Source organism: Pholis gunnellus (genome assembly GCF_910591455.1).
Source record: "Pholis gunnellus genome assembly, chromosome: 17".
NCBI classification, from domain to species: Eukaryota; Metazoa; Chordata; class Actinopteri; order Perciformes; family Pholidae; genus Pholis; species Pholis gunnellus.
In genome coordinates this window covers 20,367,225-20,394,509 of record NC_136544.1, presented here as the reverse complement: position 1 = coordinate 20,394,509, position 27,285 = coordinate 20,367,225, and positions in this window count along the sequence as shown.

The window sequence follows — 27,285 nt, the reverse complement described above, 5'->3', positions numbered from 1 at the left end:
CGCTCTCTCTCTCTCTCTCTCTCCCTCTCCCTCCCTCCCTCCCGCCCCCTTCCACCTCAAATGTACAGAGAAAGAGAATGCTTCAATTGAATGAAAGCAATCCCAGTGGCATTGAGGCAATTATAGAGGCTGCTGGCACTGTTTTCTGCTTTTTTTTTTTCTTCTTCTCCCCGTCCTGCCCTCCTCTTTCTCGTTCCCTCTGTCCTCTCTCTCTCTCGGGCGGGTGGAGGATCTGTTTTCTCTCTCTTTCGGTTTCTCCGTGCTCCAGACATATGCCACTATTAATGTGGCTTCTGTCACTTCAGCTGCTGTGGTCAGATCACTTCTCGGCCCACGTAGACTCTGCCTCCCTTCCCTTCCCTTTCTCCCCAAGAAGGTAGCTACACACCTTCCTCAGCCCCCCCCCCCCCCCTCACATAAAACTCCACCTTGCACCAGCTGACAGCACCATTCACCTCCAGGAGCTACTCTGAGGTAAAGTATATTAATCCTGCGGGTCTTATCAGGTGCTGCGAGGCCAGCACGGCACAGCGGCGAACAACACAAATGAATCAGGAGGAACTTTAATAACTGTCTTTCCGTTCTGGGTTTTTGATGCATGCTGCTCCTGTATTTCCCTTCCTTCCCTTTATGAAAATCAAGCAGTACATATATCACCAAAAAAGAGCTGCGAGTCAAACACCTTGGCCTCTAATCAGGTAGCCCCCCCCCCCCCTCCCCCCTTCCACTCCACCCCCCGCACATTGCATCCCTCCAGCCACTACTGCACTTTATCTCCCCTCAATTAACATCTTCTGAGCGAGCCTCTATTATCTTAACCGCACAGAGCAGAGGGGGGTCCTCCGAGGAGACGGCGTGGAGGACGGCTGAGCCGTGGACAGAGGGCTCCCAGCTCCTGCCCGCCCCTTCAATTCGCAGGCCTAATTAAAGCCCGAGTCAGACATGACAAACTGCGAGCGGAGGTGCTACAGAAACAAACAGCGACGGCAGCGTGTAGCCCGGAGGATTCTCTTTGTGGGGATTATCTGCCAGAAAACAGGCACGTTTCACGTCAACGTCATGACAACATCATCTAAATCTCTTTTGACGGTTTGCTTCGGTTTGATCGCGTTCGCTTTCAACCCTTCTGTATAGGCATCGCCCCGGTGTCACAGCATCTATGTTTATCATATCCCTATAAATCACTCTCCGTATAAAGGAGAGGCAGAGAGAGACTGTGCCACCTCGCCAGAGCTCAAGGATTCCCATAAAACATAGAAGTGATGCAGTCGGTTTGACGTCATGCTCACAGAGGCACCATGGAGAGAATCAAATATCAAGGTATTCTTGACAACATATCTCAATATGGTGAATGGACTGTAAAGGCAGCAACCACCGATTCTTAAAGCTGCATTCTCTCTAGTGACCACCAGGGGGCGACTCCTCTGGTTGTATAGAAGTCTATGAGAAAATGACTCTACTTCTCTCTTGATTTATTACCTCAGTAAACATTGTAAACATGAGTTTATGGTCTCAATCTCTAGTTTCAAGTCTTCTTCAATACAGCATGATGTTCATTTAGTAAATGATGGTCCATTTAGAGTCAAACAGACCATAAAGCAGGGGATGCTTTAGGGCGGGGCTACCGGCAGTCCATAAACCTATGGGTGACGTCAAGGTGACTGCGTCCACTTCTTATATCCAGTCTATGAAAGCGTCTTTCGACACTTCTACACTGCCACCTGCACCCTCAGGACTAAACTGATTCACATCTAAACAGAGCCTCCGGGAGCAATTCAGGGTTTAAATGTCTTGCCCAAGGACACGCGGACCGGAGGAGCTGGGAATTGAACCCATTGGAACACGACCGGCTCTACCTCTGAGCCACTGCCGCCTCTAACACACCGACCCCATCATCCATATTGCGACGATACTGGAGGGCTGACAATTGTTGAGAAAATGACACAATGAGATTTTTGATACATCATCACCAGTGATGTAATGACTAAGTGGGTCAAGGCAAATAATAGAACAGAGTATAGAAAATGACATTATTTTACTGTAATGCAGCATTCAAAAGCAGGCAAATACAACAGTATTAAGATATTTTACTATATCCAAAATCTAAGACGATGTGTAGTCCGATACCAAGATATAATATCGATATATTGCCAAGACATATGGCATATGTCTGTTTTTGTATGATGGCCCCTGTTCCCTGGTTCATGTTTGGTTGCTCTCACCAACTCCAATCTCACCCTATGAAGCCATCAAACCACCCATTAAGCCAATCACGCTGCCCTCTTTGTCCTTGCCCCCGTGTCTGACAACGACAGTGAGAGGCGGCGGCGGCGGCGATGTCGCCCCCCCTCCTCCCCCCCTCCCCCCCTGCACTCTCACCACTGAGGTAGCCCGGCGATTTGGCCGCCGACTTTCGGCTCAAGCCAAGACTATTAAGCGTATTCTATTACTGTTGGGTTAACCTGTCACGCTTGGCTGTGGCTCTCTTTATTGTCTGGACGCTCTGAAAGGGCACGGGGATAAAACTCCATCAGTGGGACAAACGACTACCACGGCCGCCATTTATCAGACGCCCGAGGGAAAGGGGGGGGGGGGGGTTTCCCCCATGGACCCTGGCCACCACAACCTACCTAACGCTGCGGGGCCTCCGCTGCCCCTGTAAAAGGTGAGCTCCCGGGGGCCAATCCACACAGCCGGTGGACGGACGGAGCATCTCTGCTCACACAAGGCTTCCCTTCTTAATCACGACTCTGGGAATAGCAGCTCTATCAGTGCTGACGGAGCCAACGTATTGACTAAGATCAGGTAGTGCGCCAGGCGGTGTGGGGAAGTGATTAAGAAGGCAGACTAGTGATCACCGGATGACAGGGGTCAATCCCCTGTTGGGCAATCGGGTAGTGGCCTTGGGCTAGGCACTTAGCCCCAACACACCAGCTAGACACTCAACTGTGAGAGTGGGATGAAATGTCAAATTCAACTTCACCCTTCGCGAAGGTTCAAAGCAAGGAGATGACAGCGAACGCTTTGGTTATTAAAAAATTCATATCGTAATGAAACAGCCGTGTTCCATCTTCACACATCCCCCTCCAGCGAACGCGGCGCTCATTTTTTTTCTTCTTCATGGGATCCATCAAGGGAGGGCCACAATTAAGTGACTAATTTGATTAGGAGATAATGCGAGTCCCACTTAATGGAAAGGACAGACTTCACAACACCGGCAGATTAGTTTGGTGGATGCCTGCTTATTAATTAAGACAGCCCTCCGTGTCCATATTAAGTCAAAATGCACAGATGCCGTTTTAATGGGTCAGAGTATGCACAACTAAGACAAATGGAAATCAGTGTGTGCAACAACAACACAAAACAGCTTGATGATGAAAACTGGAAATGACCATGAGATGTTTAATTAAACTAGAAATAACTTCTTAAGGAACAAAAAAAACCTGAAAACCGTTCTGCATTATTTACCCATTCATAATGTAATAGGTGAGCTATTATAATAGGTAATAGGTGTGCTTGTTGTTAAAACATGCCAAAGCACTTCTGGTCTAGTTTCACTGTGCTGCGGCTGTGTTTCCACTGTGTGTCATTGCACACCATAGCAACAGAGTCATTACACTCGTTCAAATTACCTCTCTCGCTGTCATTCAGTTCTTGTCTCCAGCAAGACGTGATCCCTTCAGAAGAACTCCTGCTTTCTCATCTATGATTTGATCTGCATGCACACACCGCGGCCTCAACTTGTGCTCCGTCCTTGCGAAGATCTGATACAAACAGACAATGAATAATTTATTGATAAACTAGCTTCATGTTTTTGAGCAAAAAGCAAATAAATGGGGGCAGTTTTCTCTTCTTGTATTCTCTGATTAGGGCTGATTTCTGGACCTGGACTGAGCATTTTTAACGTAACGAATGACACGTTTCTGTGTGGAACAACTTTTTCTCTCTGCCTTCTCTTGTGTTACATCTTTTCTGAAGTCCAACAGATTCTGTAGCTTATGTCCTGCACGCGCCAGCGGTTGCACACTGACACTAGGCCAGACGGATTTCCAGTGCGGCCATTTCTGAGTCCCCGCAGCAGAAAAAGGCACAAGCGAAGGCATGAGAGATTACTGTATTTGCGGCAGTCCTTGAGGTTTGTGCTCGGCGTCTGGTTTGGCGTGTTCCGCCGCCGCGGTGCTCCGTCATTCCGGGCACACCGCGCACTCCCAAGCGCTCTATTTACGGTGGCCGGATCCCTGCTGCGTGGAGCGAGAAGGGTATAATCTCCCAGCGGTATTCTGGGTGGTGAATCCGCCGGTGTCGTCTGTGCATACCAATGGCAACCTCACCTCTGTCAAAGGAGTTATGATGTTTAGAGAAAGGAAAATAACTGCCAGGCTGCGATGCGTCGAGATATTGGGAGGGGGGTGGGGGAGAAAACGGGGGCGTCGGGAAGCCCCCAGTGGAGAAACCCATTCACATCACTCCCATCAACACTACTCGTGCCAGTGTTACCACCACTCTGCCGGCTGCTGCTCCCACCACCTGCCTCTGGTGCAGTCACACTGCGCCGGATTCAATCAAGCGGCCATGTAAAACAGCCACATCTACGCGGCGCGTGTGAACGCCGCCACCTGCGGTCGCGTGGCTCTTATTCCGAGGGCTGCGATCGTCCTCGGCGCGCGACGACGCGATGGGAGCGGGGAGGTTGAGGAAGATGTAGGTTAAACTGCTGAGAGACTTATTGTCTTCGGATTTACACAGAAAAGGAGCAACCCCTCTCCCCCAGAGGAAACACATGGCTGAGAAAGAGTCATACTGCCACGTGCATGCATCGTATGATAAAGCCCCCCCAGAGGAAGCGAAATGAAGCCGCGTGAGGTTGCTATTGTCTGCGGAGCGAGGTGTCAGGTGACTTCCCTCCTGGCTGTATGTGCGCGTCTCATTGGTATGTGCGGCGCGATGTGGGGCCTTGGCTCTCTTCTGATTATGATGTCTGCTGAGAGCCGGGGCCAGCCCAGGGTGAGAGCCAAACCGACAAGGCTGAGATGGAGGGAAGATTCAGAGAGCCTCTGTTCTCTCACCGGGGGATCCCCCACATCATTTAGCGCCTCATGCAGATCGCTGCTCGTGGCAACACAGCCCTCCGGGCCCGGGGAATTAATGTACCAAGCAATGGCAGAAGTGATTTATTAAAATAACACACCCTGATGAGAGAGAGAGAGGAGCCAGGGTTGCTCTCTCTCTCTCTCTCTCTCTCAGCTCGTCCCCCATATGCTGCCGAGGCAGGAAATGGAATCGTATAGGTGTCGCTGCAGAGGAGAGACGGAGAGAAAGTGGACAGCCACTACACAAATTGTGCAACAGTCCTCGCTGTCATTGCTTATTTATTTACCCTCTTTCCATTTGAGTCAGGCCTTGTATTAAATTGATCCCTCCTGCCGCGTTTTGCCTTGTTGAACAAGCGCAAAGCCCCGTTAAGTGTCTGTGAAAGGCCGGTGATTGTGTTTGCGGCGCCCCGGGTGCGCCGCGGCCGCCCGCTTCCCTCTATCTCCCCCGGACAGACGGGGATTAGAAGCTGGGAGAGGCGCTGAATGACCCTCTGGAGGGGGACAAGAGACAGGCAGGCGGTGAGCAGCTTGGTTTCGGGGGCTCACACACACACGCACACAATTACGAAGCCTACGCATGCTCGTGCGCGGGCCGTGCAGAGGCTTTCGGCCACATGCAGAGGTAGCTATGCGCTTATCCGTGAGCTCACATTAGCTACTGTACAAGCAAAGAGCTACCGTGTGCAGCCTCTCACTGCTGGTGATGTGAGAACATCTGCTGTGTTACTAAACATCTGCTGTTCAATTCTATTTGGTTTTTAGTATTTACTGGGTTTTTTTCAAGCCAATAGAGGATTGTGAGTAAATTCCTGCCGACCTGAGGCCTGAACGCTGCTGTGGATCGGTTTAAGAGACACTGAAGTGCGTGGCACTTTGTAGGCGGGATGAAAGGAGTCGATGTGGTTCTACTGGAGCGGCTGATGGTTGTACACAGTCAGACTTGGAGCTGTACACAGGAGGTCTCGCATTTACATACATTTACATCTTAGACATTTAGCTCACTGACACTCTCATCCACAGTGACTCACTGTACGTACGAGAGTGCAGCAACTCCAAATGGATGAATTGCAAACGCCGGACGAGAAGGAGCGCAAAGGTTCAGATAAGAGTGGCTGGATCTGACTGAAACTAAAGAGATGTGCTGTAGCAGTAAACGGAATGTGTTTTGGGGGGGAGACGCTGGTAACATCAGACCCAGATGGAGCATGAATGTAGTGGGAATCTGGGATTTCCTCCTTCAGGGAAAAATAGACGCCTGAATAAAAAAAATAAGTGTACTCTACATCTCAGATCCCAGAGAAGCTGCAGCACATATCTCCTAGCCGGCTCCATCTGATCCACCGAGCACCCAAGGGGACATTACTGTACGCCTAACCCCCCCCCCCCCCCCCCCCCCCCCACCCCCACCCTCCTCAAAGCAACCGAGCAGCACTCATTCACATAAAGGAGGCTCACTCCAAATCCATTCAGATCAGATGATTACGATGCTGGGCACCTTCCTCTGCAGGGCAGATAAGTGGAGAGGCTCCGTTCGACATTTACATCTCATACACCTCATCAAACACCGGGTCTTTGTAGTCATGCGCTACATTTGAATAAAGCAAAGTTAGTTTTAAGCAGTGTGGAAATTCATCAAACCTCCAGGCCGGTGAGGCCCTTGTCTCTCCCAGCAAATAACTCTTGGTTACCTTCTTCAAACTGAAAGTGGCAGGGCTCAAATCAAATCAAGTCAAATCAAATTGTGCTTGGATGGAAATAGTGGAGAATGGAGCGGGAGAGAGGGGAAAGGGCTCGAAAACAGTCGCATTTTCTCAACGAGTTCAAGTCCTTTCTTCCCCCCTTTAATAGCTCAGAACGGCAATTTGGTAAATAATGCAGACGAATTTGCACAAAGGTATAGCTTTAAAGCGTCGACAGTGTTTATTGAAGACAAAGTCAAGTGGAGCGGAAGGCAAGGCAGTGGGTGCAGGGAATGCAAAGATCAGTGGGGGCTTTGCAGAGATTTATACAGGTAGCTTTGTGACCTTTCATTTCATAATTGTGTCATTGGATGCCTGGATATGAGAAATATGTCATATGAGAGACGCAGGTGCTCACCCAGAGACCTGAATAGAAAGAATTAAACTTAAACTCCACGCTGTGGAAACACAGAGAAGACGTCTTTCAATGACATCGCCGTTGCAAAAGTGCGTTCAGCATGATGAACAGATCCAGACAGAGAGAGAGCGGAGACAAAAGGAAGACGAGACGAGGAAGGCAGACAGAAACAGAGAGAGAGGCAACCTCCATTCGCACCGGGTTCCTCCACCGGCAGCTTGAACTTTAGTGTCAAAGACGAAATAACAATGAGTTACCATAGCAATCCACATAACTAAGTAGTGTGAGAGCATCTCGGTCGGGGGGGGGGGGGGGGGGCAGCTTTCATCTGTCAGCCACAATCCTCCATCATCAAAGCTCTTCTCCACTTTCAGTGCCACGACTGAAAGACACCAGTGGATCATTAGTCTCCAGTGAAGAAGACAGTCATTTATCCGTGGTAGTTTCTTATTTTACTCTTTTCCACAAAAAGTTTAGAGTGAAAGACGGTGCGTGTGGGGGAGAAGGAAAAAAAAGATAGAAAGAGGGAGCAATCTTTTCGGCAAGTCCATTTCTCTGGGCACTAACCCGGCTCCCTTTGGGCTACCTGTGCAGGTATCAAGCCTGGGGTCTGACGGGCTCCTCTCTCTGTGAAGCAGCAGCCCTTTGCAGCACATCAATACACTGAACTTTTCCTGCAGAGTACCTGAGCTCTCCTGCATGACCCGCTCCTCCTTTATCTATTCTGTTTAAAGATACCGGTTGCGGGGAGAAGGAGCTTGATTACCTCCTGGGACAAACCCCGCTCCTCTTTAAGTTTGCCGAGAGAGGAAGTCTTCAGAAGTTTGTTGACAGATCTCTGCTGTGGCGAGAGGGAGCGATGGACACGGTAACCTTGGCTCTCCAAAGGACAAACGGGGAGTTTTGAAAAGATCAAGCAGCGGGGATTTTGTTTATGGAGGACTACGGACAGGAACAGGGCGGTGCGAGGAACATGGGTGTGCATGGGGAATATGCTGAATACATAGCACCATACGCACGGGTTTCTAGGATTTACATCCTACTCACACTATGGAAGTGTGATAAAGGGAACGCACCTCCGCTACAATCCTTTTATAATAAGATGAATTCAAATGAGAGCCTAACAATCTAAAGGGAAATACATGTGGAGCACAGCTAGAGAGTGAAAACATTTAATTCCTCTGCTGCATTCATAAAGTAAAGCATACTGTGTTAATGTAGAGTCAAGCACAGACGCTCGATAGAGAACACAGGAATACTTTTTGGAACTGTTTATGTGAAGGACTCTGTCAAAATGTTTTGAAAGCAAAAGGTAAAAAAATGCATGAAGTAGCTGCTGGACGAGTGAAAGACTCGCTCAGACAATCCAGCACTGAGGGTGCAAGTTAGCAAAAATAATGAAGGCGACATTTATATGAAATTCTTTCACCATATTTTTCAAAAGCAAACAGGAATGCATAGAGAAAGTGTCAAGTGAATAATTTGACATTGGAGCTGTACATCCAGTCAAACCTACATTATGGATCAGAGAAGTTTATTTGTGCAGGAATGCTTTTTACAATCCGGACAGAATGTTTCTCAAAGCCTCTCTCCATATTTCAAAAAAGCAACGACAAACATGCAGTTCATTTGGACAAACTCGTTCCCACGCCGAGCTACTCAAACATCGACGCTTGCTCAGCGCACCTCGCCGCCTGAGACTGAAGCACCGAGGAACCTTTAACATCTGTATGAGACGCACCAGCATTCCTACCAACTGCAATGTAAACCCATCCACTAGGTACAAGAGTGAGACGTGTACGTGTTTAGCTAACGCCATTTACGTAACAAACTTACTTATTTTAAATAACTAACATCTATTTTTCAAACCTTAGCAAGTACTAGGTCGCCTAAACCTCACCAAGTAGTTAAAGACTACGTGAACCTGTACATTCAAATTCATTCATTTGAAAAGAGACTGAATGCAATTAACGAGGGGAAACTAACTCGTACGTTTATTTAGAAAAGACACCAAACAAGTAACGAGCGGAACCTGACGCACCATCCCCGACACGTCCGACACCGACGCTGGACGCGAAACCAACGTCTCTATTTGACGAGTTTGAAGTGAGAACGTGTCGGTTTGGACAAGATAGAAAACAATATGCCGTGGAAAGCTTGACGGTACGGGGATTCTTTTAATAATCCAAACTCTCTGTTATGTGAAAGACTGCAGCCCATGTGGACAAGATGAGGACTTTACCACACATCTAGTCAGGCCTGTCTAATGGATCCATGTGTCAGGGTGTGACTTGGAGGTGTTTCCTGCGCAGCGCTGCGTGTCTCCTGGCTTTTATGAGAGCCGGTTGGTTGTATATGTGTGTGTGTGTGTGTGGGTGTGTCTGGCTTTGTAGCTGCTGGGCTCCACAGGTACACAGGCCATCGATCACACGGCGCGGCCATTATACACAGGCAGGGGTGGAGGTGGATAATGCTCCCGCCGCCGCCGCCGCCAGGGTCCTCGACCGCTCGCAGGTCAAGCGTTCGGCTGGCCAGCAGTAATCAAGCCGACAGCGGGTCGCCTGTCTGCGTGACGGATAATGTCAGTAACACTCATCTGTGCACGCAAATACAACCAAAACACACACACACACACACACACACACACACACACACTCAAAACTCCCAAACACACACACACAGGCTGGTTTGCTTGCAAAACGAAGCACAGGCCTTAAAAAAGCCTTAAAACGTAGCAAAGTGTGGGATTAACTCACGAAATTTCACATTCAATTATGGCCTCACACAAATTGATATTATAGGATACAACCTGCTGTGACTTTCATGAAAAGACCAAAACCAACATTGAGTTTATTCTCCCGACAATATTCGTCTGTTTCAACAGTCTAATATCGTAATAATCATAATAAAAGGTGAATACAAATAGCAGCCGTGTATTTATTCCTGCACACACAGGCTGATGCCGGTTGCCTGCGTGGCATTGAGCTCTTAATACTTTTTGGGCAACATCTTGGTGACATGTTCCTTATGACCGGTGTAATCTATTACTCTGCAGACAATACTTAAACCCTCCCAGAGCATGCTCAGTGACATCCCAGAGTTCATTTCCAGAGAGAAAATGTGCTATTGCATGACATAAAATGCAGCTTCTATGTTCATAATGAAGTGATACGTTATTCGGGTGAAATAGTTTGGCTGATTTGTGTGTTTTTAAGAGTTTTTGGACAAACAGAGCTCTGTGATATGGAGGTATGAGCTGTTTCAGATAGCACGATGAACTCGTGTTGGTTTTTGCTCTCTTCGGGGGGATTTGTTTATGAAATAAAAAAGATAAAAATAACACCGGCGCTATCCTTTAAAGCTGCTGCATGAGATATTTCTGCAATAATACAGTAACCTCATTAACTTCAAACCAGGAAATGAGGCAGAAACAGAGACGAGTGCTCCAACCCTCTAATTGTGAGACTAGCTGGAGAGCGAAGATTCCAAAACGGAGCGAGTTAAATATAAAACTGTCTTAAACAGCACTGAGCTTCTGGAGATTCGGAGCCGGGCTCACCGGGGATGGCTCCACCTGTTCAACACCTCCGCCCTCCACCACTCAAAAAGAGACATTGAAGACCTAAGTGTGCATGCACTGATGTGACGGTTCTGCATTAAAACCAAAAACTGAATCAGTTCTAAAGCTGCCACAACATGCAGAACTGACCCAACAAAAAAACATATGTAGAGCTCAAATTACACTAAATAAGGAAACAGCAGGTGAACGCAACTACACACTCCGCTTGAAGTTTAATTTTAGCCAGACTGTCTTTGCTGTATTTCTAATTTGCCAACGTGCAGAGCCGTCACATCGCCGTCTAACCGAACGTCAAAACATCTGCTGCTCGAGTCTTCCAAATGGCAGGTGGAAGACCGAGCGAGAGGGAGGCTGGGTGAGACACAGACGGGGAAAGGGGGGGGAGACAGAGAAGAGAAGGAGACAGAAATAGAGGACAGCAGATAAAGAGAAGGGAGGGAGAGAGAGAGAGAGAGAGAGAGGAAGCGGAGCGTAGTGGAGCCGGCCGCTGGGACTGTGAGGAATGAGCTGGCTGTGCTATAGGAGGCCTTAATGAGCATTCTCTCTAAACCCTGGAGAGGCTCTCTCTGCAGCTCTCACCCAATCTCTGTCTTTTCTCACAGCCAACGAGGGTACAGACACACAAAGCTGGCCCCGCATTGATGCCGTATGCACGGAATCCGCACGGAACATAAAGGAAAGGTGGTTCACCGGATGTGATTCGTGGAATCTCTCGTAAAACCAAACGTGAACGGGCTACATGGCGAACTTCTCTCTCTCTCTCTCTCGCTTCTGTTTCAATTCCAGTGCATTCAAATTGGTACGGTGAAGTCAGTGTGGATCGTAATGAACCAATAAACACCTCCTGAACCCAAAGGAAGGAGTGCAGGAGCCGCGCTCACATAATGGCCACTTCATGCATTAGCGGAGCACCTGTAGCAATAATGGCTTCCTACTGTAGGTCCACGTTCTTCTCTCGGCGCGCTAATGCGCCCTTGATTCTCTCTCACTTATCACTCCTCCCAGCTGTAGTTATGGATGGAGGGTCCCCACAGAGGTAAAGTGTCTGTGTGTGTGTAAAGGCCCCCCCCCCCCCCCCCCCCCCCACACACACACACATGAACACAGCCCCTTTATTTCTTTCGCCAGGAAAAAGCCTGAATGACAAGTTATCCGGCGATCCTGAATTATGGCTTTGACGCGAGCGGGGCCTGAAAAATGGAAAAATGATGAACTACAGGACAACAAGAAAAACATGTCACGGGGGAACAAGTTGTCGAGGCGACGGGGACGGCTGTAAATCTGGCTCTGTGGACAGGGCCGGAGATGAGGCGTGGGGGGGGGGCGAGAGGGGGGGGGGGGGGGGGGGGGGGTTATCCATTATGTTTGTTTTCTACCGTTTTGTGTGTGCATGGGCATCTGCAGAGGATGAAGGGAAGGCCATCTTTATTTAACAAAGTGATTACACCTCTCAATTGCAGCCCTGAGTGGCCGCGGGGCTGCTGCCCCCGAGCCGGGCCGGACCTCTGGAAGCCATCCAGAGCCTCCGAACGACTCACTCTCATTAACTATTAACCGGCGACTCGGGCCTTAAATCATCCAGGGCGATCCCCAGCCTGCTGACCCCGCTGTGGATGGCGGAGGCAGCAGCAGCGGAGCGGTGTTTCATCAGAGCCAGCCCACCGGACACCCTGCTGATTTAATGGGCTACAATTACACCGCTTCTGACACAATATACGGCAAATATTTATAGATTTCTCCTCCCACCAACTCCACAGCCAGCAGCGCTGATGCTTTTTTCCTTTTCTCTCCCCCACCGACCTGCCTTGCCTGCCGTGTGTTAATATGACTACATTACATGCTCCGCACTGACCTGGAGGCCTGTGCATACTGTATACGCTGCATCGCCCGAGGCTACTACACCACGTACACTGTATACGAGCACGCTATGCAGCAAGCCGTCCCACATTAGGATGCATATGTTTGTTATTTAACCCCCGATCGACTGAAAATAGCATGCTCGCCATGTTTGTTCTAAGGAAAACCGATGTAATGAGGAAGTAGCCTTCGCCATATGGCTGGTCTGCTATTTATGTATATCCGGTCTGATTAAGTCAGGTCTGGAGGCCCCAGAGTACAGCCGTGAGCCGACGGTGACTGGAATGGGCCACTAGGACGCCGCGGAGCCCAATCAAGCGCGACGTGCAAAAAAATTAGACAAACGGTCCCCCGAGAGCCGAGACTCGCTTTCTTCTTTTTCTTTTTTTTGTTGTTGTCTTCGTTAAAGAAGACACGCTAATGTGTATCTTACTCAATCACAACCGAGATAGTGTACGGGAGCTGCGGGCTCGTAATCAATCACACCGTTGATGTCTATTGATTCTGTCCGGACTCATTATGACATCGCCTCGCCTCCCGCGTGTCCCCCTGCGTCGGTGTTGTCGGGGATCCGGAGATGTTTGGTGCTCACATGAACATGCGGTGGGAGGTTGTTTTTTGGTAACAGTGGCTGGTTCGTACCTCAAACCTACTCAGCCAATTAATGCAAATGAGTGGGAGAGAACGTGTAGCTGTATTAATTACCATCTTTATTTGTATTGTTACAAAGACGGGCCCGAGACCGCGGGGCATTACTTTACCATCATATCTGCTCGTTTCCAGGTTTGATTATCTCGGCTGAAAATTCACATTTTATAACTAAATACCTTCTTCCAGCTGTTTCTACCGTCTTCTGTCTTTGTTTTGTTGTTATTGTTTGCTGGTTTTATTACAGCTTCTACGCTCACTCTTCTGTTCTCGTCACACTATTCGATTCAATGTGTTCTTCTCTTCAGCGCGTTCTAAACAAATGTATATATCTATATATATAGATTATATATCATATAATCATTATTTAGGGATGTGTCAAATACCATTTTTGGGACTTCAAAGCTCCGGTGAGAGATTTTCAACGATATTCGGCGATATTTGAGGAAATTTTTTATTGACATCATTCTTAACTTTGCTACTTTTGTCTCACGAGAGACGAGGACAACAATCGGATTTAAAGAACGTTCTTATTTCTCTCGAGATAAGAACGGATACAAAATGTGCAATAAAACCACAGCGACGGCTCATAGAAGCTAATTTGCTCACATGTACGCCTGTAAAGAAGTGACTAATAAATAGAACGTAGCCAATAAGAACATATGGAACAACAGAGCCGGCCTTGTTGAGCACACACAACGCTGTGCAGACCAGAATAACTCCTGATAATCATCGTGCATAATGTGAGATTACTGCTCCTTATTTTATGGGCTATTTGGAATAATGCACAGACTATATTACAAAAACAACATTCGGATACTGATTTAGACGATGATTGTCATGGCAACAGTCGTACTATTTTCTGATATTTTAATCAATCTGCACTTCCTGCTACATCACTGTGCAAAAAACAATAGAAATGGCAGAAAAGAGGTTTTTGTATCTTTAAACACGTTTTCCTTTATTTGGCCAAGAGACGCGTAGAAGCAGGAACGGTGTTACGTCATCGTGACGCGATAGAGAAGTGCAGCTGTGAAGAGGTTCAGATCTATAGAGCTGGATACGATCGGGTGATCAGCAACACATCCCGACAATTAAACGAAACGTAACAAAGAGCGGTGGAAAGGTTTTAGATAACGAAGATGCTTCATTAAAATCAAACGTAGAAACACTAGCGGCTCGGCATCGATGGGAGTTCAGTGACTGATGTTCATTTGTCTCCCTTGAACCGTCGCTGACACACAAACACACACAACCTCTAACTTCACTCGTCCCGTCGCGTCACCAGCTTTTCCTTCAACGTCACCTCATTGAATTCAGTGTCTCCTGGGGTGAGACCACATACTGGAGTTTTTTGCTATTTGACAACAATTCTTGGAGAGAAAAAGGAGAAATGATCTAAAAAATCATTTCATTTTCCCGTCATCATTCTTTTCCGTTTGTCTGAATCGAAGAGTAGCTGCACATGTTTGCTGCCATTTTTGTTTGAGATGGATTCCAGCCGTGCCAGGATGACGCAGAAACAGACTGTTATTTTTCCGACAAGCCAAAATGTGGGAAAGAGTGTGAGAAAGTCCTACGAGCACAACACCAAACCTGAGTCTCAGACATAGTTCACAGGTCAGAACCAGGCTCAGAAATCATCTCATTAGTTGAGGGACAAATCATCCGGGCAGAAGCCAAAAACCTGACTTATAAAAACTCCTTTAGCCAGATGGAAATGCAGAAAGAGAGAAGTTATAATGAAGCAGTCTTATATCTTTGGCATTGAAGTGCACTGAGTGGAATGCTCTCAGTAAAAGTGGTGGTTATTAGGCTCTGCACATTAAAGTTTACCTCCATATAGAGCATTCCTGTCAGCGAGACGTTTCTCTTCTTCGCCCGAGGATTATTCTGCAGCTAGAAAAAAGGAATTGCTTTTGAGGAAGTAGGGCACAAGGGGGCATATCAGGAAGGAAAGAAAGTGAGGCTGCTATCCGCCAGAAGAATACCAAACTCCTCAGTAACGTAGGAGTAATGCAACATTCTGACACAAAGAAAAGAAGAAGAACCGACAGTGACCTCTGCGTTAGCCATTAGCTGAGGTTTAGCTCTGTCACTGACTGACACTGTGGGGAACAAACCTCAGCGAGAGTCGGTGACTCAGACCGGGATCCGGGTGGGAGGGAACCAGCCGGGTAACGCCGGTCTGTAGGAGTCGGGCCTCCGGGGCATGTAGGAGGCCCTTTGTGCCACAACACGAGGCCTGAATCCACCACACCACCACCACCACCGCACAGTGACAGGAAGAGGGGAAGAGATGAGAAACCGGGCCTGTCCTCCTACTCTGTGCTTCCTGAGACGAGTGTGTGTGTGTGTATATATTTGTATACTGTATATGTCCACAGTGTAAACAGAGCGCCCCATGTGCAAATACACTATGTGTATGTGTTGTATAATATCACTTTGAGGCTTGTTTGCTCGCTCTCCGGGTTGTGTTCGGTGGGCAGTGTGGATGTTTCGGGGGCAGAGCGGTGTGGAGGCGACCGCGGCGTCCTGCGTGGCTCAGGGGCCGGCCTTTGGACCAGCTCCCTGTGACCCCCCCCACCACACACACACACACACACACACACACACACACATATATAGTAGAAGTGAGCTTGACTTGGCCCCTTGATTTAGCTCTGTGGGTGGCAGGAGACAGGAATCTGAAAGGAATAGAAAATGGTCCTGACTTGTGTGTCGTTTTCTGCCAGGTTTTTCTTTTTGGGTATTTTCTTCTCAAACCTTTGAGCGACTCTGAAAACACTCCATATATATGCTGGATGTGATTTCAGAATGCCAGTGTCCATGTGATAACAGAATCCCCTTCTTCCAATATTTTACTTTGAGGAAAACGAGCATTTATTCTCTCAAAGCTTTCATTGAATCGACCAACTGTACGAACGCAGTCCGGGTCTAATGTCCCGACACACGCAGCGACACCAGAACCTCCACCAACAGAAACACAACGATTAAAGCTGGGGAACATCTGGACTCAGAATGGGAGTATTTAATGCAGAACTTTAAGTGTTTTAACAGGTTTTCACTGTTTCACTGCTGAGGACACATTTTAGTCGGTGCTCAAAAAATATTTTGAGTTTCGACAGAACCCAGTAAAAAAATCCTCCTTTCTGGCTCCTGTCCTGACACACTTTGGAAGAATTAGAAATCAAAAGGATTAAATTCACACACCACAGTCTTCATATTGTGTTGCCTGGCAACAGTAGAAGCCATGTTGATCTGCGAGATGCGTCAAGTTCACCGCTCTGCCGACTGCACTCGGTTTGGTTCATAACAGACACAACCCGCAGTGGAAACTGCAGAATTCTTTAGCTTGAGCCGACGTATTTTGACTGAGAAGATGCTTTTCTTTCTCTTTTTTTCTTTTTTTTTGAAAAGAAAGTCTTGGTTTAAAAAATGACTCATGAATTACATAATGTTGTTATTTACATGTGGTGTTTCCTGGCAGCAGAAGCGGCTCCGTTTCCACCGGGGATCAGCTTTGAGGCCTGATGAGGTTGCTTCAGCTGATATTCTGTGCAAATAATCAGAGCATCGGTACGACTGTCATGGCAAAGATTTCCTGCATTCACTTTGTGTCTCAGTAGACTCTGTTGCTTTGTTGCTTCCCATACTCCTCATTCATTCAACGGACCATCTGTTGCTCGTGTTCTCATAACCGCACTTGATTCGTAGTCAATTTTCACAACGTCCAGATGTAATAATGCAATTTCCTCGCGGCTATCATTGCAGTTTCGTGATTTATATTCCTCCCGTTCGTGGTGCTCGTCGAGTGGAAAAGCCTCTGAAACTAAATCTGGTGTAAGTACACTTGAACTCTCCGTCCAAGTGTGCGGCGCAGAGTTTCACATCGCACTGTTGCACAATACTACATCACAACAAAAGACAGAGCAGCGGGCTGCTTTCGTGCCTCTATGTCTGCTGTTAAGCATGCAATTTAGATTCCCGACTGTGGTTGGATAGTTGCTTTCTCCCGTTGCCGTTATAGTTGTGTCTCCAGCGAAGTGTTATGAATCATATTAAAGTCCAGGAAGCTCTTTTAAATCCTAGCATCGTGAATGAAGAAGCCGTTTACCACGACGACGGTGCTTTTATAAAGTTCACTTGGCTAAGCCGGCCTTTTCCTTTATTTATGTCTCTTGTTGCTCATCAAGTAACGATCCTGAATTCCTCTCTAGCAGCAAGCTGACGGAGACAGAAGACCTTCTCTGTGCTCTTCATCTCATTTCATTTCAGCCGTTGCTGCAGAACCTCACCTCAGTGAGACCTTTTTGTACCTGGAAGTTATCCTGCTTCAACGGTGGCGATGTTCCTGCTACGTTGATGTGAACGGGAGCTTGTTTAGCCTCCAGTGTTAGAAACCATATATATTAAAGAGCAGCTGGCTCTGGTCAGCGGCGCCAGCAGCCGTAGTCCTGAACACACTGTGCGTTCCTCTCGTTGGGTTGTTTTGCTGCTGCCTATTGTTGTTACTGGATCACAGAACTGCATGTTCTCTGGATAAAGCTGCTGAATGACGGAATCTGTGGATTTCATGCTTAATGGCGACTTTGACTGCACGTGTCTCTGCTGGCTGAAGCCTCGCCGGTGAGAATGTCGTGTTTGAAAGACTAAACGCCAACAAATTTGGAATGAAGAATCATTTTTTGTTAGATAAATGTTTGGGATTTTGAAAATAATTGCATATTTCTTTTTCAATAAATATTGAATTTTGGACAATGAATAGAAATACCAAAGAACGCCGAGCAGCATTCAAACGTAAATGATTGTAGGCTTACATTTCTTTCTAATATGGCCTCTCAGAAGTTCAGTCAACGGGCTAAAAGAGAACAAAACCAAACGAATGAAGCTTTGAAGATGAGAAATATTGGGCGCAGCGCGACATATTGTTTCATATGGATGAGTTTCATGCTGTGTGTGTGTTGGCTGAATAACTTCACTGACCATTTGAGCCAGGAAGAAAACAGAACGCTCCAACTTCCTGTATCACCTGACATGTGCCTATTAAAGCTAGTATATAGCAGTGGTGCAGCCATAACACACACACACACACACACACACCCTGGCAGAAGTGCTTAAACTGCCTTCCCACTGACAGCTGGCCTGAAATGACAATTTTAAAGCCTGAATGTTAAAGGTTTGAAAAAATAAATAAGAAATTGCTGAAATCTGATTACCTAACGGCTGCGAATCAGCACTGAGGAAACTTTATCGACCGAGGAGAAGTGAGAAAAGAAGTAAAAAAATACATCTAGTGAACATATTTTGACAAATGTGATGATAAATGGAAGTTAACTGGTGGAAGGAAAATAAGTGCAGGAGTGCCGCTGCCTGCTGCTGTCTTTTTTATAAGGGGGGGGGGGGATGTTTTCAAAGATATTAACACTATCCATCATTTATGTGTCACCATTACTCATGCATGATCCATCAATCAGATTAGCTATCACGCTGCGTCTGTAATAATGTTTACTGACGGTGCTCCCAACAGAAGAAGTAGAAATATTACCATACTTTATCAAAAGTCTTCAATAAGTAAAAAAAGATGATGTGCTCAGATGATGATGATGATACACTTTTATAGGTTAAAGACGGTTTTTCATGCTCGATGCTCAGAACCACCTCAGACCGGCAGACGGGTCCAATCACCGCCGGCACCGCACACGGCTGATTGGACGGGCGTTTGACTTCTACAGGCCGCCGCTGACGGTCAAGGTTGATTCTTTTTATTTTGTGTTATTTGTTTTTTTTTCATCTCGTCCTTCCTCGGTAGCCACGAGCTGCAGAACAGCTGCACGCCTCGTGCTCAACGACGCGGCTATTTGCATTCTACACATTTCATTTAGCATCGTGTGATGGGCTTCGTGCGGTCGTGTTACGTTGTTGTGAGTCTTGATTTTGATTGTGCACCTCTGTGATTCTTCACATATTTGTTTTTAGACAGAAAAAATGTCAATACGTCGAAAACAGCCAGATGTTTATACACCACTAGTTTAAACCTGTGATGCATTTGATGGCGCAAAAAAACCCAAAAAACATTTCCTGGACTGGAAAGAAAGAAGTAAAGAAATAAAACATTGCCACAACTTAAGTCCTGGTGCAATTATTTCCTTAAAAAACAGATTGGACTAAACTATTCAAATGTCATTTTTAGGAGCACTGTTGTCATGAAGGACACGATGTTTCAGTGTTTTCCTCCCAAGACCATATCTGGGATGAGCACCGGCTAATCTCAATGGACGATCAGGAACAGTGCTGACAGCTGTTTTCTCATCTGCTCCAGTTTGAGCTGCAGCTTTTTTTGTTTTTTGTGGTTAGTATTCAGAGGGTGATGAGATTCAACAGACAGCTCCAACATGTGAGACTTCCTGTCACTGCATCCCAATTATCAATTAAATCTTCCACAAGTGTGAAAAACAAACCGGGTCACTTATCAGACAGAAACTCTACTTTGAACAAAAAAGTGATGTTTCTTTAGAGTAATAAACTAATCGATCTTTAACTAAAGGATCACACCGCCCCCCCCCCCCACCGCTGACGCCCTTTGACCTTCTTCTGATCTCAACTACACACCTGTAGTTCACACAGCTTCATTAGGGGAAAACTAAACCAACGGCGCTGTTGTGACTGGTAATAAGTTCATCAAAGTCGACACAAAGTTTAATATCGTGGTGTTCCTCCACAGCTGTCGGCTACAGAGACTAAAGCGTCTTTCTTCTTGTTGGTGAATTCGCTGCTTGAAACAATCTGCTCGTCGCTCATTGGTTAAGAGCGTAAAAAGCCGTGTGATCGTGTGCCGGCGGTCTGATGAAAAGTTAAGTCCACGTGTCGGGGGGAGGCAGCTGTTTCGTGGCAAACAGCTGAGCGGGGCAGGTGGTATTTTAGTCAGAAAAAAAAACACTTTGATACAGTTGACTGGCCGGAGTGAGGATGTCACCGACTGGCGAGATATTCAGCCGGTTCCACAACTCATTAGTCAAGGTACAGAGACCAGCCAAACAGCTGTGGAACATTTTAATTCCAGCCCCAAATCAGCAGCTTGGACCTGAGCTGCTGCTTTCAATGACCTCCCGCCTGCTTCCGCTGCCGAAAAACTAACGCTCATACAAACATGACCGTACAGTGAATAATTCCTCTGTCCCTCATTTCCCCTCAGCCCCCCCCCCCCCGCCCCCCCTTTATTCCAGCAGCTACTTCCAGAGCCCCAAGGCCACGCTGTTGATATTGCTTACCCAACTCTCAATGAGCTAATTAAGGAGGCTGTTTCTAAAGTGCTCTTGCATTTTGTTTATTTGTGTATCACCGGAGCCCCACAAATTACACAGACCGCGAGGGCTTGTCTGAACTTTTAATCTAATCACGCCTACTGCGAGCGCCCCGTTTCCCGGTGTCAGTTTGTCTTAATGAGGCCCGGTCTGAGCAGTGGCCATTAGTGGAGCTCAGTAGTGGAACAGTACCGCGACGAGACAGGGCTCGGTACAATGCTGCCACGGAGCCTAATCCCCCCCGGTTGCTCCCTGTGGACCCGCAGCCATGAAGCAAGTTGTAAAAAAAAAAAAACCCCAAGCTGTGCAGAACATGGATGACATTTGAAAACATACAGTATCTAGGCGGCAAATTAGGAGGTGAATGCATTAAAAAAGCAGCAGAAAAACGGACCGTCAGGTGCGGCGTGAATAGATTATTGAGCCGTTTTCTCTGTGACATCAGCACCCGGGTGGAATCAGAGTTCAGGCGACGTCATTTAGCTGTAGTGTAGTCGAGTAGAGCGCACAAACCTTCATGTGCAATAGGGTTTAATAATACCGGGCTGTTTATCATCACTGACAGCATGATGTTTTAATGGCACTTACCTTTTATATCAGCTTGCGTTCTATGAACTAGCCGTGTTTTTGCCTCGGACAGTTGCACTAACGTCCCCATTAGTGCAATAATCATGCGGGGAACGTTCCTGCACTATTCATTTTCCATGTGACTTTCATTAATTCAAATTCGGGGAGAATTTAGTGCACTTTCCCATTTTCCAATTTCAAGTGCTTTGAATTCTGCTCACTGCATCCGTTTCTGTGTCATCAGCCCACTCACAGCCTGAATAATTCATAACAATATTTATTAGCACTCTGAGGTACAATTAGATGAATTGGGATTAAGAATTGGCTCGTCTGTGGAAGAGAAAGTAGAGCAGCTCTGCTGATGGATTTGGGCAGGCGTAGCTCTCAAACATTATCAAAATAAAGCCAAGCGGATTAATTTCCTTTCTCTACAGCTTTTTATTTTTTTTCCCCCGCTTGTGTTTAAAAGAACGTACTTAATATTCCATCTGCAAGAGTAAATCAGAGATGACAAGTTAAAACACGGGCCTCACACAGGGGCCTCACGTCTTTACTGAGTCTACGCTTCTTTGGGTAACAACATATAGAAGCGCTGACCTGTCGCTTCATTTTACATTTCCTCACCAACTGACCTCTGGGAACACGTCAGTACTGATATTCCTACAAAATAACTCATATTTAAGAATGAAAATATGATTGTTTTTTAATCATACCTCAAATATTCTACTAGCATATATACGGTATTTCGATGTCGTGATAATTCACACTAAGGTTTTAGTTTGGTCCATGATTGATTATTAATTATTATTGTTTTTGATTATTGCTAGTTTGTGGCAATAATTCCATGTTTCTGCAGCAGATTTTTGTTTTTGAAGCGGGAATAAAGTCTTTGTAATATCGGTCAACGTGTCACAGGAGTCAGAGGACTCTGTTCACTGATTGGCTGCAGATATATAGCTTTCGGCAGCTCGCCACCGGCCGCACTTCGCTGCTCGTGTGTTTTCAGCGCCAGTCAATGAAAACGTATATGTCGATTTTCCGTCTCGAACTATTCCTACCAACCTTTTATTGTGAAGGGTAAGACAGGAAGGAGTGGATCTGGTCTTTGCTGCTTCTGTCAATGTTGAAAGGAGAAATAAAGTTTTGTTGTGGACTCTAAAAGGCACATTTTGAATATGTCCGTTCAACACAACGTGATTGGTCGATGCATTTCTTCGTGGAATGAAAGCTCAGAAGAATGTGTATGAAATACAATGCTGTTTAGTTTTGTGTGAAAGTACAGAAACAACAGTTTGAAGATATATATATATATTGATGTGGGAATTAATCATTAATTAAACTGTGTAAAGACCTTTAGAGTGGACTAAGTATAGTTCACATCAGCAGAAGGAGGAAGAGGAATTATAATCAAACATCAACGATTTAATTCTAGTAATAAAACAGTAAAAACAGCTCATCAACAGGCATACATTAAAAATATAGGAATTAGCTTCAACTCTCAACTCATTATCTTGTCGCAGGAAACTAAGAATGAAGCTGTGACAGAGTTAATCACGCTGTGCGAGGGAGAAGATCGGAGATTTCTATGAAAAACGTTGACCTCAATGCACCACCCATCCACTCAGCTCATTGTTTCTTCTCTCCCCTCATTCCCAATTAAAGGAGCTTCCGTCTGCTCGTCTCTGTAACGGATGAAGCCAGCAGTTCTTGAACTCTGCGTTAATTAAACATAAGTGCACGTCTCACGATAGCTTATGGTGGTTTGCAGTCCCTCCTCTATCCAATAATATCCTTAACTCCTCCGGGTCATCACGCCATCGCAAACAAAGACTAATCTCTGACTTTTTACTTGAACTAATAAACTCTTTTAAGGACTTAACTGGAAGCTCTCAACACAAAAACTTGAAGCTCAACGGAAGCAACGGCCAATTTATTTGACGTGTGTGTGTGTGTGTGTGTGTGTGTGTGTGTGTGTGTGTGTGTGTGTGTGTGTGTGTGTGTGTGTGTGCAACAAGCTGACTGTGCTGTCAATTAAAAAATCCTTGAGCTCATCTTGGAGTTCAGCTCATTACGATTCATCCAAAGCTAACGTTTATTCTTTATTTTAGAATTAGTTTAGGTATTAACCTGTATGTGTGTGTGTGTGTGTGTGTGTGTGTGTGTGTGTGTGTGTGTGTGTGTGTGTGTGTGTGTGTGTGTGTGTGTGTGTGAGAAGACAAAATGAAGGTGTATCAGGAGCTGATGAGGTTTACACATTCATGAATGCTGAATATATATCAACAGTTGTGCATTTATCCTGCAGCATGCAATTACTAGAAACTCCACTTTTCTGGCTCGGCGTCTAACAGCTGGTACGTTCTAAACAAATACAGCTGCTGAGCGGTTGAGCAGGCTGCCAAAGCAAAAAAGTGACTGGCCTTCCTGAAGATCGTGTGAAAAGCATTGTGGGTATTATTTATGTTGTTGTAAGATCAAATGGCTCTACTGTCTCAATGGAAACTTTGCAGATTTCTTTAAATACGTGTGTGTGAGTCTGACAGCAGAACATGTCTCGTGTCTTTGTTTCCTTCAGAGTCGGCCTGACCTCTGTGTACATCGAGGTCGTGAAGATGATTTCTAACAATAAATAAATCCTCCAACCAAGATGGTGGCTGAAGAATTTCAGGGTTAAGTTTGAGGTTTCGGAGGCGAGAGACACATCTTCAGCTTCGCACCTCTAAAAGCCTTCACACACCGGGGACCGGGTCGGCTTCTGTGTGTGATCAACATGACGCCTATAAACTGTTTTTAAACCGGTTTAAATACTTTCACTAAGAACACTAATTATTACGCAGCAAAAAAGCAACACTGTTTTTTGTAAAGAGGTCTTTTTTATTATAGCAATAACTACTCTGAGCTTTCAAATAAAGGCATCAACCAATCACGTTGTGGAAAACTAGTTTCTCCAGATCCTTCCTTTCTTACCTTTCACAATAAAAGCCCTACGTATATAACTATAGTATTAAGCATTTTTGTGTAGTTTACCTCTATGTGTGAAGGCCTTTAGTCTAACACATTGTCAGACCGTATGAATAGTTAACTATACGCCTGTTTAATTCTAGGGTCTAATGAACCGATGCTGCGTTTCAGGAGAATGCATCAGAACCTTTTCAGTGTTATTGAGGTTTGAATGTTGGTTCCGTCCTGTTCTGATTCATACAGAAACATTCCTTCATTAAAGCGTTAGCAGAGCTACAGTGGGTCTGACTGCATTAAGTCAAGGCTGAATTGAATCACACTGAATTGATAGTTGCTTCTTCGATGTCGTAAAACAATCTGAACTGTCAGCAACATCTTTGAAATCTTCAGAAATACAAATAATTAGGGTCGCTCCTCGTTAGTCGATTTGAAGACTAATCTCTCGTGTTGGTCTCAGTCGACTGAGTTTTATTTAATTAGTCAATTAGGTTTTCTTCTTTTTTTTCACGCTGACTTATTTCCAAGAAACGTAAAAGCACATCTCTGGTAAAAAAGTGCTGCTTTTATGGGATGTTTTAGTCAGTTTACAGATTAAATCAGCTCATCGATTTGTCGACAAAATCGAATGAGAGTTAGAAGACAATAACATCAGGTGTTTTGACTTTGACAGAAGACATGGTGACGAGATCCACGAGAAGATATTTACACGTTGTTGTTGTAGGAGCTCTCACATCTGCTTTGCTCTTCATTCGTCGCCAGAAACGTTGAGCTAACAGCTCATAGCCGCCTCTACGGCAGCTTCAGAGTCACACTGACTGATGTTAAACGGATACGTCAGTCACTACCGACTGGTCAGCTCTCCCATTTTAAGCCGTCGTAGTCTGGAGCCAAAACACGGCACATAAAAAAATTCTCAGCCGCGCGTGTGTGTGTGTGTGTGTGTGTGTGTGTGTGTGTGTGTGTGTGTTTACACGAGTCGACCGCTGCAGAGCTGCTCTATTTGATCTGTTTCATGAAAACCCAGAGGACTCTAACCTGGCCGGCCGATTCGGGGGCCTCTGCAGGCCGCGGGGGGGGGGCTCTTTGTTATCAATGGAACAGTGGTGGGTAAACACAAGATAAAGAGGCTGAGTGAGACTCTGCCATGTCTGTTTTCCCATCTTGTCAGTTAGAATGACTCAAGCCATTAAGGCAGTTACCACAACATGCTGACAACATGTTCCGGATGCCACCTGGACCCAGATGTGCCTCAGCGGTGGGTAAATGGAGAGAATGATGGAGAGGAAGTTTAGGGGCCGTGTCTGCGCCAGCATATGCCCCGAACCTGTGCGTCCTATTACTCTTCCTCTGATAGTCGCCGCCTGGCTCCCAGCGAGAGACAACAGACAATCAGCCATTGTTATTCTTTATGAAGAGGACACACAAAAAAAAAAGACACAGAAAGTGGAATCACTGTGAAGTCCTTGGCAAGTCCGCCGCATTTTTTCATCTCCCCGCCTTGTCTTTTGATGTGCACTGCGTATTGAAAAAGGCAAAAAAGGTATTGTTGACGGCTGCCCTTTCCCTCGCATGAATGCCGGAGTACATATTTTCATACAGTGTCCACGGTTCAATGAAAGCGATCACTTGGGAGGGACGGGGGTTTTGTTTGCACAGACAATCGGCGGTTCTGTGTAGAATAGGCCGGGGACATCGGGATCATAAAGAACAGAGCGGCGATGAGCACGGAGACAACAGAAGCCCCACACACACACACACACACACACACACACTCTTATCCCATCTGTGGCGATAGAAAAAAAACAACAATAGAGGATGAGCCCCGATCGCGGCGTCCAGCTGAATCATCCGGAATATTCAACTCCAAGTCACTCAATCTCATCTGTGAATATCACAGATGAGACTCTCTCGCCGTCTGAGCCTCCGCATCCCTCCCTCCCCTCCCCTCCCTCTCTCTCGCTCTCTCTCTCTCGTATTAAGCAGAAGGGTATCAAGCAATTACAGACCAAGGTCTCCACTCAGTTGGGGATTCTTTCATCTCATAAAGTTTTACTACAAAGACTGACAGTGACCTTCACGGGGTCAGAGAATGGAGCAAGAGGCATCCAGCGCCTATTTAAATGACGGACTCTTTATGGAGCCTTCACAAAAGATTTAGTGGAATAACATGATTTAGATAAAGCTGTTGATAGAGAGGAGCAGTGTCAATGTTACGGCACGAACTCAGAGCGATGCTTAAAACTAAACTTCTTTACTGATGCAGGCTTTTAAAACAGTTTATGCTGAAGGTGTCTCGCATAGCCGCGCTCCCAGCTCAACAATATGGAACTAAATAAAGGATCATTTCATTTACATATGTAGTCCTTGGATAACGTTTTTGTAAGACATATTTTTTGAGCAAGCAAATTACTTAAATATGTTTGACGACCTTCCTCAAACCAACGACTAACTGCTGAGTCTGAGGACGACATTAAAATGTGAAAATTAGCGTTATGATTTGCCTAAATTGACGTCTTCAATTTCCTTGTTTTGTCCAACAAATTGCCAAAAATAAGTAATTTATGATATAAAGCAAAAAAACAAATCTTCATCGTTGAGCAGCTATAACCTGTGAATGTCTGATGAAGCACGTTCGTGTTCATCAACACAGTTTTTCTGTCGATCGACCCATCGATTCGTCAACTAAATCCTCTCGCCGTTCCTTTCATTTCACTAGATATTAGTGTGGAAGAAGTAAACGTGGTGTGCAGACGGGAGTATGAGCCTCTCTATATCTCTACCTCAGTGTTCCTAATGTCATCGGGAGCGACTCGGCCCCCCTGCGACCGCCGCGATGCCGCTGCACTTAAAAGGGGTTTAGAGCACAAATCAATCACTGTAGCCTGACAAATGAAAAGTATCACAAACTTTGACTTTTAATCTGCCAAACAATCTGGGCTAGGTCACCTCTCTGATTTGGGGAAGATTTTGTCACTTTTTCAATCTATCCCACAGGCTATCTTCATCTTACACCCCCCCCCATACACAAGGCCAGTGGGGGCTTGTTTCCCAGCGCCAGGCCACCCATGGGAAATGTAATTCCCTTCCTCTGGTCGGTCAGGGGGGAGTATAGGAGGAGGGAGGAGGCCCTGGCTCCCTGATTAGGAGCTGAGGTTGTGGCTTGTTGCCGGCGTGAATTCGC